A 12,042-nucleotide genomic window follows, 5' to 3' on the forward strand; every position below is an offset into this window, starting at 1 on the left:
CAGTGTTGGGAGCCCCCTCTGCCTCCTCAGTCTGAGTTGAGGCCCCCAGGTCCCTCCTGGGTCCAGGCAGCGCCATTTTGACACAAACCGCAACCTTGCTTGAACCAAGGCTTGTTGAAAGAATCCAACAACGCAAACAGCCTGCATCCAACATTTCGACGTGGAACATCTCCTGCACCACGCTGGAACCCGCAGCCATCTTCTTTGGTGCTCTTCTGCAGACTTCTTCTAACTGGACAATCATCTTTTGCACCATCTTCTAGGTTGGCAGGGGCTCCTGTCCTTCCTGGAATCTTCTGTGACTACTGGACTTGGTGTCCTCTCTTCACAGGTTTTCAGGTCCAGGAATCCACCATTTGTTGCTTGCAGTCGTGCTTGGTTCTTGCAATAACTCTTATCACGACTTGTAGTGTGTCCTGAGGAAACTTGCAGTACTTCACTCATTCTTCCCTGGGCTCTGGTATTTTACTTACCTTTGGTGTTTTCTTATGCTCCCCGTGCCCTGCTACACACTACACTTGCCTAGGGGGGGAATTCGTGATTTACATTCCACTTTCTTTGTATATGGTTTGTGTTGCCCCTAGGCATATTGCATTCTATTGTATTTTCTACAGTTTGCACTATTCTATGACTATTTACTTACCTGATTTTGGACTCTAGAGTATATATTGTGTATAATACTTACCGCCAGAAGGGCATTGCCTCTAAGAAATTTTTGGTCTTGTGTCACTAAAATAAAGTACCTTTATTTTTGGCAACACTGAGTATTGTCTTTCATTGTGTAAAAGTACTGTGTAACTATAGTGGTATTGTAGGAGCTTTGCATGTCTCCTAGTTCAGCCTAAGCTGCTCTGCCTGCTACAGCTACCCCTAGACAGCCTAAGCTGCTAGACACTGCCTACATTTCACTAATAAGGGACAACTGGACCTGGTATAAGGTGTAAGTACCTTAGGTACCCACTACAAACCAGGCCAGCCTCCTACAATAAATGTCGACATAAGTGACATACCCTCATCCAACCTAGAGAAGCCATAGCTGGCAAACTGTACAACTACTGAACAGTAGTGCATGTGAATGCTTCCCAGTGCACAATATGGATGCCAGTGATGAAGTATAACATACTAGATGGGTGAATGAATGTTCATAATCCTATTTGGGTATATGAATGTATGCTATTTCTATAAGGGGTTTGGCTGTTTCTTGCAGGAGTTTTGTACTTCTTGTATGTTTGCCGGTTTATTAAAATCATACAACACTCCTTAAATGCCTCTCACTCTTTATTGTGGTATCTATCTGTGTGGTACCTGTCCTGTATACGAGAGAGAATGGTGTGGTCTTCCTTCTACTACCATCACCCATTCTTTTCCTATACTTTGTGTTAGGAAAGGTTGCACTGTGCAGCTGGCTATGTTATACCATTATTGTGTTGTCGAACTCCAAATAAAACTTTAGACTATGAAGAAAAAAGAAAACTGACTATTTTGCCAATGCATGATGCGAGAGAACATTCGCAAAATACATAAGCAGAGTTTACTTTTCGTTGTACATGTCAATCAGTTTTTAAAAATGTTTTAAACCTAGCAAATACAATACTGACTTTGTTTCCGCTTTACAAATGTAAGCAGTACAATATAAAACACAGGCCAAGGGATTACAAAAGAGAAACCATCATAAAGCCAGTTACAATGCATAACAAATGATATACTTGCTTTGATTTACAGTTTTTCTGTCTCCCAAATATTGCAATTCAATAAACATCCTCCTTGGTTTCGCTTGAAAACAAGGCTACATTTGAAATGCAACCTGATCAAAGGAGTGTCAAATTCAGATGGGCTGTTGATCTAGCTGGCAAGCGGCTTCTTGTTATGAATCGCACATTCAGCCAATTTTGACATTTTAGCCAACAGTACTTTATAAGCTGGGATTTTGCACCCATAATGAAATTGTAGAAAGCAAAACTACAAAGCTCACATGCAAAATGCTGTTACTTAAAACAAACTATTACATGCTGTATCTTTTGCTATAGTGCCAATGGAGGGGCCCGCGGAGAGAGAGACCCGGTCTAGTCTCTCCGCGGGCCGTTCGGGACGCAGGAAGTGGCGCAGGAGGCGCCCTATTGGTAGCCAGGTAAGTGGGGGAGGGCTTAGGACAGGGTTTAAAAGGGGGGTGGGGTCGGCCTCTGTCCGCGCCAACGGTGGGAGTTAGGCGTAGGCGGTTTTCTTGAGGAGTTCGGCGTAGGCGGTTTTTCCGGTAGGCAGAGCTTCATTTACGGCAGGAGGTGCGCGAGGCAATTCGGTGGGAAGGTAGGCCAGGCAGGGCAATAGCAACCCCGCGGCCATTGTCGGAAGGCGGCGCCGGCGGAGTGAGCCCCCGCGGGGAGCTGCACGCAGCTCGGTGTAGCGGGAAGCCAACAGTTACGAGCGGCCACGTGGGGCACGCTCGCAAACCGCGGAAGCGCGGTTTTCAAGGCAGCAGGGGACCGGGCTCCCGTTCTGTAGGCCGGCGAAGGGGCCGGGGGGGCCCAGGACACGTGCAGCCGGCAACAGGCCAGGGAGGCACGAAGATATAAAAAAAAAATATATATATAGATATATAAAGAAAAAATTACATATTGATAATAGGGTAACCTGAACAATTCAGGTTGGGATCTAGCGCGAGGTATTGACTACTGGACACAGCACCAATCTCAGGTTGAGGAAAGGGGCACTTAAAAAAAATATATATATTTTTCCTTTTTCTTTTTATACTTAATAGATCCAGGGGGCCTTTTTAAAAAAAAAAAAAAAAAAAAAAAAAAAAAAAAAATAAATAATAATAAGAATAAAATATAGAACAGGAGAATTCTTGCGATAAGGCTGCCATGGCAACCAGTCATGATGCAGAGGCGGTCAGGGCGGCGCTACGCGTTCTTGGGGAGGCTGGCCGGGCGGACCTGCTTAGGCCAGGGGTTTTAGATCAGGCATGGGTGGGAATGTCACGTCCGACGAGGGCCGCGTCCAGCCGGGTTGCGGCGGCAATTGCGGCATGCGAGTCACAGGACTCGGACGGGGATCCAGTGGACCCCGGCGACGTGGTAGGTACCCACCAAAAGCTCCGCAGCATGCATAGCCCATTGATGTTTAGTGGGGAGGCGCAAGGCACACAAGATCCACGGCCAGGGGACGCAGAAGCAGGCGGCGCACCATTAGGGGCGGCACCTCAGGGAGAGGCAGGGCTGACCCCCGACAAGGGGGAACAGAGACAAGGGGGAGTAGATTCTGAGCAGCCCCGGCCCGGCCCTAGCGGAGAGGCCGCGCCATTAGATTTGTCATTCCACAAGGATGAGGGCCACAGCTTGGGGGCCTCAGGGGCCCCAGCAAGGAAAAAAGGTAAATACGCGGGAAAGGTAAAAGGGGGGGTAGCCAGAGCCAAGACAGCCACCCGTCAGGCCAGAAGTGCACAAAACATGGTAACAGACGGGGCGGGGCCCACAGGGGCCCCTGACCCACCCCCACAAGGAAAATGGGACCAGGCGGAGGCCTGGGACCTGGAGGCCAGGATCCGAGAACAGCGCAGGGCTGTTTTGGAGACAGAGGCCAGGTGGGCACAGCTGTGCAGGGAAAGAGAAGAGGAGAGCGCGCGCAGTGAAGCGGGCGTAAGGGCCAAAACAGTTAGGGAGGAAAAACGGGCACAACCGCCAGGGGCAGCTGGGGGCACCTGGGTTTGGGTTCCGCAGGTAGAAAGGAATCAGAGACAAGAGGCTGGTGCGGCCGAGGGGATAGTTGGCGCGGGGAACCCTGGTGACGCACACGGTCATGGGGACAGCAGAAACACAATGCCAGCGACGGAGGTTGGCAGAAAAAGGGCCACGCCAACTGGGCGCAGCACGGCCCAATCACGTTGGAACGAAGCACTGGAAGGGTCAGCAGCGGCCTTTTCCACCCCGGGGGAGCGCGGGGGACGCGGAATTGGTGTGCGCCATGCGGGCACGGAGGAGTCAGAAACGGCTCCGACCAAAACTAGAGGCTACGCCCAACATTCGGGCTACTGGGGAGGAGATGATTGTTTGGAACTGGATTACGAGGATGAAGGGGATGAATGGGAGGATGGTGAGATTCGGGATACGGTGAGCGCCATCCCGAGAGGGGGAGGGCGAGGGCGCAGAGGCGGCGCAACCTCTTCTTCGTTTTATGCTTTACAGGAGACGATCATAACTGATGGGCCTACGGGAGGTCGACAAGCCGCACCGCGCGGTAGGAACCCAAGGAGAGTTCCGAGGAGCATTGGAGAGAATGCAGGAGGTAAGAAATGGTGGTCAGTATGGGGGGAGGCTGGGGGGACGCCAAAGGAGACGAGTACGAGTAGATCTATTGGCGTAGGGGAAGGTTCAGTTTTAGACACACCACCTCCTATACCAGGTCAAGGAACGGTGGAGAGCACAGGAAAAGGAAGCGCTGCGCCAGTTGACACAACAGATAACAGCAAGACGGCGGGGGCGGAAGCGGCAGCAGAAAAGGAAGGGGGAGGGCTCAAGAAACGCCTTCCATATATGGGTTTAGCTATGCCACTTGGGTCACACATATCCGAAAAAACAAAAACTAAGATATGGAAACACGAATACGTAGACGTTTTCAAACTGCTGCATAGGGATATACAGGCCAAGGAGGGCTCCAAGGAGGAGGAATGGGAATTGGCGCGCAGGCCCAGGGTCCCCATCACGATGGACAATTGGACGTCCGCCTTTTTGATATTCGCCAGTATTTACTGCGAAAAATACCCGGATAGGGCAATCGCACTTTTTAAGTACATGGACATTATCAGAAAGGCTCAAATGCATTTTGGAGGTTTTGCATGGCTCAGTTACGATGAGGAGTTTAGAGCCCGGGTGAGTGTAAATCCCGAAAAGCCCTGGGGGGATGTAGACTCAGAGCTGTGGATGCAATGGATGGCATCGGCTCAGACAGCGGCTTCCACGCATACGGCGAGCGGTTTACCAGTTCTATATAAACCCTTTCAGGCGCGCCCCGTCCCGGGGGGGGCGGGTGCAAACACAAAACATACAGGTTCAACTTCTGGGGCATGCTGGAATTTCAACAAAGGTTTTTGCTCCAGAGCGCAGTGTAGGTTTAAGCATGACTGCTCCAAGTGTGGGGGCCGTCACCCGGTTATACAATGCTTCACCCTCTCTAGCCCCGCAGAACAGTGGAGAGCGTCAAGAGGCAGGGGATCGCATGGCGCTCCTGCGAAAAGGGTCCTACACCAGTTAAACTGGATTTCTTGCTGCCCTGGTTGCGCATATATCCAGACACGGACAAAGCGCGAATATTAGAGTGGGGTTTTAGGGAAGGTTTTAGAGTAGGATATCAGGGTCCTAGAGAAAGAAGGTGGGCAGACAACTTGCGGTCTGCCAGAGAACAGCCTCAGATAGTGCGCGACAAATTGGCGAAAGAGGTAGGCCTGGGTAGAATAGCCGGCCCATTTTTCGAATGGCCAAGCGACTCGCTGATGATATCTCCTTTAGGAGTGGTGCCCAAGAAAGCGCAGGGAGAGTTTCGTCTGATTCACCACCTGTCATGGCCCGAAGGCACGTCAGTTAACGATTTCATTGCACAAGAGGATTCAAGGGTAGAATATGCGTCAGTAGACGATGCAGTGAAGTTAGTACTGAAGTGCGGACGAAATGCAGAAATGGGAAAATGCGACATCCAATCAGCTTTCAGACTGCTTCCTATCCACCCAGCAGATTTCGACCTGCTGGGCATGCAGCTTGATGGTGCCATATATGTGGATAGGGTTTTACCCATGGGTTGTGCGATATCCTGCGCGCTTTTTGAGACTTTCAGTACGTTTTTACAATGGGTTTTCGTACGATCAAGTGGGCATCGTTTGGTGACTCACTATTTGGACGATTTTCTATTTGTGGGAACAGCCTCCTCAGGGCAGTGCGAGCAGGCTTTAGGCAGTTTTCAGAAATTGACCCAGCAGGCAGGAGTACCTTTGGCCCCAGAGAAGACTGAAGGTCCGCTGCAGACCTTGACATTTTTGGGCATAGAATTGGATACAAGGGAGTTGGTGGCCAGGTTACCTGTATCAAAGGTGAAGGAAATACTGGCTTTCCTAGCTGAGGTGCGGACATTACGTAAGATAGATTTACGGACGGCGCAAAGGCTCCTAGGATATCTCAATTTTGCGTGTAGGGTAGTGAGGGGAGGTAGGACTTTTTGTAGGCGCTTGGGGCTGGCCATGTCTGGTGCAGTGCTTCCACACCATAGAATTCGGGTATCGCTAGCCTTGCGGGAGGACATCAGAATTTGGGAGACATTTTTGAAGGATTTCAATGGGGTACCAATGTCTTTCGGCGAGCAAGACACGGTGTGGCAGGTGCAAAATGTTTCAGATGCAGCGGGAGCAACAGGTTTCGGGCTATACTGGGATGGGAGGTGGTGTGCGGAGACATGGCCGGTAAGTTGGCTGCAACAAGGGAGAAGTATCGCATTTCTGGAATTCTTTCCTCTGCTAGTGGCACTGGCGGTGTGGGGACAGGAACTAGTCAACAGGACGGTGATATTTCAAATCGACAACATGGCTGTGGTAGAGCTAGTCAACAGACAGAGAGCGAGGGATCTTAGAGTTTTGCGCTTGTTGCGCCAGTTTATGCTGAAATGTTTATCTTTGAATGTTATATTTAAAGCGGTGCATATTCCCGGGGTTCACAACGAGATTGCAGACTCCCTATCTCGTTCACAGTGGCGGCGTTTTCGCGAACTGGCACCTGGAGCGGAACGGAGCAAGACCATGGTCCCGGCAGACATTTGGGAGTGGGGGGCATGATGATCACAGGGCTGGTGGAGATGTCATTAGCGGTGTCCACACGGAGAAGTTACAGGCTGGCATAGTTGGAGTTTCAATCCTTTGAGCCGTGTGGAGTGAATTTCTGGGCGCAGGGTTCGCAGGTTTTAGAAGCAAGGGCGTTACGTTTTGTGCTTTTTCTGATCAAGGAGGGTTTATCTCCGGCTACTATAGGGGGAAAACTAGCAGGCGTTTCTTTTTATGGGAAACTGTTTTTTGGTTTTGATCCTGCAAGGAATGATTTGTTGGGGAAAATGTTGAAAGGTTGGGGCAGGTTTAGGTCCGGCGGGAATAGACCAGCGAGAGCACCCATCACATTCGAAATATTGCTGGAACTGCTACAGATGCTACCGGTGTGTTGCACGGACGAGTATGAAGGGGGTTTGTTTCGTTTGTGCATGGTGTGGATGTTTTTCGGCGCTTTTCGAGTTTCGGAACTGTTGGGGGTGGGAAAAGAGATTGGAGTGAGAAGGAAGGAGGTGTGCTTGCATAAGGACAGGCTGGGGATATGGCTCAGAAGGTCAAAAACGGATCAGCTTGGCAAGGGCAAGTGGGTATGGCTGGAAAAAGGGGGCGTGGAAGTGGCATGCCCGGTAGTGGAGTGGATCAGTTTCAAGTCAAGATGCCCCGGGGCAGGTGAGTCAGGGGTTTTCAGTCATGCATCAGGACGGAAGATGACCAGCTATCAGCTGCTGCAAGTGATGAGAACGGCACTTGGACGGATAGGGCGGTGTTCAGGGGAATATGGAACGCATTCATTTAGGATTGGCGCGGCGACGGCGGCAGCTCATTTAGGTTGGGATTGGGCCAAGATTAAGGCAATAGGGAGATGGAAATCTAGGTGCTGTGAGAGGTATGTCAGGCCCTGAAGATAACAGGGCAGAGGGTGGGAGGGGTGTGCTAGCGCAACAATACAGCTTTTACAGTGTTTTTTCCTTGCAGGGTGTGTGGCTGGGACGCAAGCGGACAAGATGACGACGTGGTTGGTCGGCCATTCGTTCATTCATTGGGCGGCAAAATTTGCGGAGAAGCAAGTTTACGGCAGATCATTGGGACTGCCCAGCAGACAGCATGAAGTGTTTTGGTGGGGCAAGAGTGGTATGAGATGGGGCAGTCTGCTACCATTTATCACAGGTAACTTGCCGCAGTGGGGATGCCCGGACCTTTTGTTGATCCATCTGGGCGAGAATGACTTAGTGAAGGTATCGGGGCTCACTCTGATTCAGATGATGCAGAGAGATTTGGAACTCTTGAAACAGAAACTATGTGGAACATGCTTGGTATGGACGGAATTTGTGCCAAGAAGGGCTTGGAGAGGGGCTATTAACCACGGAGCCATTGAGCGGGCTCGGAAGAAGTTAAATAGAGCCATGAGAGTTTTCTGTTGGGCACAGGGGATAAAGGTTTTAAGGCATGAGGACATAAAAGAGCAAGAGAAGGCCTTGTTTCGTGACGATGGGGTTCATTTATCCCAGATAGGGAATGCTTTCTACATAACAGAGCTGAGGATGATCTTAGAAAGTGTGTGGGGGGTGAATTTGAGCATTAGACAACAAAATTAAGAAATAATGGAAGAAGGATTTTAAAGGGGGATGTAGAAGTGCATAGGGTAGGGATATAAGTTTTTCTTTGGGGGGGGGGGGGGCAGCAAAACGCCTCATGGGTTTTGCTGGGTGGCAGGAGATGGGGGAGGGTGGAGAGCCAGATGCGGGCTTGTCCACCCTTCCAGGGGGAAAAACAAGGAGTTGAAGGATCAGAACGAGGGGGGTAGGTTTACAAGCTAGGAAGGCTTGGGAGGAATAAGGGAGCGTATACGGTAGGAGAATTGAAGGGAACTATTTGAGGAAAGAATGAAGGGAAAGGAAGAGTACAAGTTAAGGTCTGGTTAAAAGTTTGATGTGCAGTTAAAATGTTAATTGATGTTTGTGTTTAAATCCTGTCCTAAATAAATGACCTTTTACACTAAAAAGGAGTGTCACTGTATGTTTGTCCCGATGGAGGGGCCCGCGGAGAGAGAGACCCGGTCTAGTCTCTCCGCGGGCCGTTCGGGACGCAGGAAGTGGCGCAGGAGGCGCCCTATTGGTAGCCAGGTAAGTGGGGGAGGGCTTAGGACAGGGTTTAAAAGGGGGGTGGAGGGGTGGGGTCGGCCTCTGTCCGCGCCAACGGTGGGAGTTAGGCGTAGGCGGTTTTCTTGACCACCCACCCACCCAGCTGAGAAGAAAAGGGGTTTTGGGAATGGCATATATTAGCTTCAAGGTAGAATAGGGGGGTAGGTTTGGGATTTTAGTTGTCATTTAGGGCAGGTGAGGTAGGTTGTGTGGTGGCAGGAGATGGGGGAGGGTGGAGAGCCAGATGCGGGCTTGTCCACCCTTCCAGGGGGCAAAACAAGGAGTTGAAGGATCAGAACGGGGGGGGGGGTAGGTTTACAAGCTAGGAAGGCTTGGGAGGAATAAGGGAGCGTATACGGTAGGAGAATTGAAGGGAACTATTTGAGGAAAGAATGAAGGGAAAGGAAGAGTACAAGTTAAGGTCTGGTTAAAAGTTTGATGTGCAGTTAAAATGTTAATTGATGTTTGTGTTTAAATCCTGTCCTAAATAAATGACCTTTTACACTAAAAAGGAGTGTCACTGTATGTTTGTCCCGAAGCGCAGAGCTGTAAAATGCACAATAAAATGTAGTTTCTGGCTTTCTGACTTTTTTCCCTCTAGGCAGCCACTGGTTAAGCAGCCCAGTGTGTGAGAGCATACAGTCAGTCTTTCAGATGCAAATGAGTACACCTGCTAATGAGCCATTATTAGCAATCCTCCTAGAGCTTGGATTTGGATTTATATTTATATAGCGCTTACTGCATCTTCTGATACATTGAAACGTGCACGCTGAAACACCTTATTTACCAGAACAGTCAGAACTCAGTAGTTAAACGGTTAGATTCACAGAGAAAGGAAAACACGAATGGTCCGTAACCCCCACTTCTCGCTTTGCGTGATTTAAGAGGAGCATTTGCAAAACCACTGTGATGCGCCCCTGGGTAAGTGCTGCAGGTGCTGCCCCCGGAAGGGCTGCTACAGCGAGGTGCACACTGTCACGCGCAACACCTTTTAACAGCAAGTCGCATTATACAATTTGTAGTCCCACTGTTCCAGATGCCGGCGTGAATGAATTCAACATTCTCAGCACGCAATGTGCACTTGACTGAAAGCGAGCACTGTCTGACTGTCCCACACAATATCTGGGAGCACGGACATCACTATATACTCTAACGCTGCGCTTTGACGAAGCGCCTCTCTTTTGAGAGAATCAAAGTGTGAGGGAAATTCTTAGCCGTGAAGCAGCCAGCCATATTAGCGACCTCAAGGACCACACAATATCTTTTGGCGGTTTTATACAGCGCGAACTCGACCCGAAGGTTCCGAAGCCTTCTACATACCACCAGTTACATTACACGTTCTTTTTTTTTATGCACGTGGAGATTAAGTGATTTACCCAGAATCACTCTATGTTGACGCCGAGACTCGAACGGGGTGCCCAATTCCAAAGTTGGCAGCTCTTAACGTTACGCCACACTCTCTAACAGGTAATACGAAAATAAAGTATAGTGGCTCTACCTGCGTCGGCCCCGGCACACACTCACTTTGACGCTAGGTCACTGCACCGTCGGAAGAACAGGTTGAGTTCAGGAAGCTTTGCTGCCTACTCAGTTCTTGCAGCTGTTGCTGAGTCCTTCGCGCATGCCTGGTGGGTCCATTGTCCCGGAAGGCACCGAAGCAAAAGCACCCTTAACTGTACTTTATCTGTTGGGAGCGTTGCATTCGAGGCTGTGATTTCTTGAAAGCTGCTTCCCTCTAGTGGCCATCAAGAGGTAATACTGACCTCTATCAGCTGCGAACAGGTTCTTAGTACCTCCTTCAAAGGAAGCAATCCAGTTAGGGCCTCAAAAACTGAGAGCAAATTGCGCACCCTCTAATTTTGACAGCAACAGACAAGCAAATTAGCTGGTGTACAATGTGCCTCAGATTGTGAGAAGGGACGACCAGTCTGATGAATTGGACTTTCCATTACACATGATAGTCCCAAATTTCGAAGTGCACAAACAGTCTGTACTTTGTGGTTCGTTTTAGGTGCACAAAGAAAACCAGAATTAGAAACCCAATCATTTTAGCGCAGGAGCTGGTCTGACCACTCACTGGGCTCTAGCAGTAGGCAGTAATAAACAAGGTGGTGTAGCATCTTACCCAGCTTGGTGCCCGCTGAATGACTAAGCTACACTCAGCTCTAAATCACACGTCTTTATTTCTCTGCACATGTCTTTATTTCTCTGCATGTAGTACCTGTGAACACCCATGTTCTAAAACAATCATCCATTACCTTCTATTCTAGTGATTACATCATATGGATAAGGAGTCCTCTGGGAACCAGAAAGTTTCTGTTCTAATTTGCAAAGGATTAGAAAATCATGAGACAGACACAAAAATTTACATATGCAGAAACATGACAACTATTTCTTTCAATTAATCTTCTTTGTGCTTTGATCAGTCAACCCGGTCTTGTTACCGGAAGCTGTAAACTGTAAGATCTTTAATGTCAGAAATTGACAATGATGGTTAAGAATCACCAACAGTTGCTGAGTTTTCAAAATCAGTCTTTCATTTACCATCTCGAGTTGAAGACCGATAAAACGCTCACCTGAAGTGAGAAGAATCTCTGATAAGGGACTTCCCAGGTCGTTAGGCAGTCACCATGTGTCCTTGTTTAGAAACTACTTGAAAAGGTTCAGCATAGTTAAGTAGCATCTGGAATTCTTTTATGTAACTGTCAAGCAATCACCAAATCTTCTCTGGATGAGAGGACTTTTGCTTTTCGTCTCTTGTCTGTATACACTTTCATTTTTTGTTTTTTGAACCAAGTCCCTTGTTCGAATCAGGTTTTCATAAAATCTCTTTCTGGGGTCATTTGGAGTTATTTGGTTGCGATTGCTCTACCCAACATTAATATCGCGGGACCTTCACCTGTGGTCAAGTGGGGTGTCAAATTATAATATGTTCGTAAAGTAGAGTTCACTGTTTTTAGATTGAGCTTCTCAAGATTTGCATACTGCACTGCATTCTTTAGTGTACTCATAAAATGGTCGACAAGTTCATTGGACACAAGGGTGTGATCTTTTGATGTTTTATGTTCAGATGTTCTAGAAATTCTTTAAATTCATTGCTGTTGG

General features: G+C 48.8%; 1 protein-coding gene across 6 annotated transcripts in view; it reads right to left on the reverse strand.

The window, feature by feature from the left end:
- CYP4F22 (cytochrome P450 family 4 subfamily F member 22) overlaps positions 1-10,582 on the reverse strand; it is a 234,995-nt gene extending 224,413 nt beyond the window's left edge. For 3 of the 6 annotated variants that reach the window (XM_069230345.1, XM_069230347.1, XM_069230346.1), the window contains exon 1: positions 10,436-10,575. The gene's annotated coding sequence lies outside the window, so the exon portion shown is untranslated. Of the gene's footprint in view, positions 1-10,313; positions 10,336-10,435 lie in introns of those variants that run through there. The other 3 variants (XM_069230348.1, XM_069230349.1, XM_069230351.1) reach the window with 2 other exon arrangements.
- Positions 10,583-12,042: the final 1,460 nt, after the last annotated feature.

The sequence above is a fragment of the Pleurodeles waltl genome, chromosome 4_2 (genome assembly GCF_031143425.1).
Source record: "Pleurodeles waltl isolate 20211129_DDA chromosome 4_2, aPleWal1.hap1.20221129, whole genome shotgun sequence".
NCBI lineage: Eukaryota > Metazoa > Chordata > Amphibia > Caudata > Salamandridae > Pleurodeles > Pleurodeles waltl.